Below are 3754 nucleotides of genomic sequence, written 5' to 3' on the forward strand. Positions count from 1 at the left end.
CTCTGTAGCGCCTTACGGTCAGATGCCGAGCAGTTCCATACCAGGCGGTGATGCAACCAGTCAGGATGCTCTCGATGGTGCAGCTGTAGAACTTTTTGAGGACCTGGGGATCCAAATCTTTTCCGTCTCCTGAGGGGAAAAGGTGTTGTCGTGCCCTTTTGATGACTATCTTGGTGTGTTTGGACCATGATAGTTTGTTGGTGATGTGGACACCAAGGAACTCGAAACTCTCGACCCGCTCCACTACAGCCCCGGTCGATGTTAATGGGGGCCTGTTCTGCCCGCCTTTTCCTGTAGTCCACGATTAGCTCCTTTGTCTTGCTCACATTGAGGGAGAGGTTGTTGTCCTGGCACCACACTGCCAGGTCTTTGACCTCCTCCCTATAGACTGTCTCATTGTTGTCGGTGAAGTACTGCGAGAATGCACTCCAACGTAGGTCTAGCTTATGTCTAGCTTATGTCACATAGGCTAAATTCATACAGCACCCATAATTCATACAGCACCCATAATTCATACAGCACCCATGATTCATACAGCACCCATTATTCATACAGCACCCGTGATTCATACAGCACCCATAATTCATACAGCACCCATGATTCATACAGCACCCATGATTCATACAGCACCCATGATTCATACAGCACCCATAATTCATACAGCACCCATGATTCATACAGCACCCATGATTCATACAGCACCCATGATTCATACAGCACCCATAATTCATACAGAACCCATGATTCATACAGCACCCATGATTCATACAGCACCTATGATTCATACAGCACCCATGACTCATACAGCACCCATGACTCATACAGCACCCATGATTCATACAGCACCCATAATTCATACAGCACCCATAATTCATACAGCACCCATAATTCATACAGCACCCATGATTCATACAGCACCCATAATTCATACAGCACCCATAATTCATACAGCACCCATAATTCATACAGCACCCATATTCCGTAAGGGATGGGTCGGCAACTGGCGATTTGACCCGTACATTTTAATTCATGCATTAATTAATTAATTCACGCATACACACACCTCCCTCAACCTCTCCAACAACAACCCCAATGTTTCACACACACACACACACACACACACACACACACACAAACACACACAAACACACACAAATAAACACACACATAAACCTCTCCCTCAACCTCCCCCTTGGTGGAGTAGGGTGTGGTGGTGGGAAAAGTGAGTGTGGAAATGACAGCACAGTGTCCAGTCCAGTTCCAGTCGTCAAGGCCACCTGCTACCGTTCCTCCCTAACGCTGCTATAATGTCAACACTGGGCTTGCGTCCCAAATAGCACCCTTTTCCCTTTATAGTGCACTAATTTTAACCAGGGTCCATAAGGCTCTGATCAAAAGTAGTGTACTTGATAAGGGAATAGGGTGCCATTTTGGACGCTCTCTGAAGATCAAGGCTCCGGAAAACTCTTCTGTGTCATGGGGGTGACGTTACCACATAATCAACACTGGAGGATTCTGTTGTTTTCGTTTTGTAGAAACCAACTTTCTCAATCATCATAGCTTTTCATGCTTCCATAGAAGCCTTTGGGGGACATTGAGCAGAACAGTGATGATTCAGATCAGACCAGTTTATGTTGTTTATCAGAGTTTATGAACGGGCTCTGAAAGCCTTGAGAGCCCTATGAAGATTGTAGGCTTAATATTAGTATTTTTTTTAAATTACAATGTTTTCTAATTAAAATCTTTAATTTTAGTGCACTATTTAAATAATCTAGTCATCTTATGTGGAGATGGCAGTGATTGTAAGTGTCTGAGAAACGTTGTTGTTGTTGTTGGGTTTTTTTTTTGTTCCTGTGCAACAACTTTTCAACGGGGCTGTGTAGTGTAGTAGCTTAGTTCGTCTTGGTCCATCAGAGCTGTTAAAAGGGAGACGTCTGACCTTGTAACGTCAGTTAGCAACATCATTACTGTGTCTGCTGGTCAGGATGCAGTATGCTGACTAAACCCAGTTAGCACAGACAGGATGATAGGACCAGCCACATAATATAGGTTCTGCAAAATGAAAAAGCAGAAGGAAAGAATCAAAATAAATAATCACTTGCAGGCTTTGAATGCATTTAATGAAATTAGAGTTTTACTAAACTGAGAGAGCTGAGAGAGTATTACTAAATTGAGAGAGTATTACTAAACTGAGAGAGTATTACTAAACAGAGAGCTGAGAGAGTATTACTAAACTGAGAGAGTATTACTAAACAGAGAGCTGAGAGAGTATTATTAAACTGAGAGAGTATTACTAAACTGAGAGAGTATTACTAAACTGAGAGAGCTGAGAGAGTATTACTAAACAGAGAGCTGAGAGAGTATTACTAAACAGAGAGCTGAGAGAGTATTACTAAATAGAGAGTATTACTTAACTGAATGTGTATAACTGAACTGGGAGTGTATTACTAAACTGAGAGCGTATTACTAAACTGAGAGCGTATTACTAAACTGAATGTATTACTAAACTGAGAGTATATTACTAAACTGAGAGTGTATTACTAAACTGAGAAAGTATTACTAAACTGAGAGAGTATTACTAAACTGATAGAGCTGAGAGAGTATTACTAAACTGAGAGCGTATTACTAAACTGAATGTATTACTAAACTGAGAGTATATTACTAAACTGAGAGTGTATTACTAAACTGAGAAAGTATTACTAAACTGAGAGAGTATTACTAAACTGAGAGAGTATTACTAAACCGAGAGAGTATTACTAAACTGAGAGAGTGTTACTAAACCGAGAGAGTATTACTAAACTGAGAGAGTATTACTAAACCGAGAGAGTATTACTAAACCGAGAGAGTATTACTAAACTGAGAGAGTGTTACTAAACCGAGAGAGTATTACTAAACTGAGAGAGTATTACTAAACTGAGAGAGTATTACTAAACCGAGAGAGTATTACTAAACCGAGAGAGTATTACTAAACTGAGAGAGTATTACTAAACTGAGAAAGCTGAGAGAGTATTACTAAACTGAGAGAGTATTACTATACTGAGAGAGTATTACTAAACTGAGAGTGCATTACTAAACTGAGAGGGTATTACTAAACTGAGAGTGAATTACTTAACTGAGAGAGTATTACTAAACTGAGAGAGTATTACTAAACTGAGAGAGTATTACTAAACTGAGAAAGCTGAGAGAGTATTACTAAACTGAGAGAGTATTACTAAACCAAGAGAGTATTACTTAACTGAGAGAGTATTACTAAACTGAGAAAGCTGAGAGAGTATTACTAAACTGAGAGAGTATTACTAAACTGAGAGAGTATTACTAAACTGAGAAAGCTGAGAGAGTATTACTAAACCAAGAGAGTATTACTTAACTGAGAGATTATTACTAAACTGAGAAAGCTGAGAGAGTATTACTAAACTGAGAGAGTATTACTAAACCGAGAGAGTATTACTAAACTGAGAGAGTATTACTAAACTGAGAAACCTGAGAGAGTATTACTAAACTGAGAGAGTATTACTAAACTGAGAGAGTATTACTAAACTGAGAAAGTGGAGAGAGTATTACTAAACTGAGAGAGTATTACTAAACTGAGAAAGCTGAGAGAGTATTACTAAACCGAGAGAGTATTACTAAACCGAGAGAGTATTACTAAACTGAGAAAGCTGAGAGAGTATTACTAAACTGAGAGAGTATTACTAAACTGAGAGAGTGTTACTAAACTGAGAGTATTACTAAACTGAGAGAGTATTACTAAACT

Source organism: Coregonus lavaretus (genome assembly GCF_964263955.1).
Source record: "Coregonus lavaretus genome assembly, contig: HAP1_SCAFFOLD_1237, whole genome shotgun sequence".
NCBI lineage: Eukaryota > Metazoa > Chordata > Actinopteri > Salmoniformes > Salmonidae > Coregonus > Coregonus lavaretus.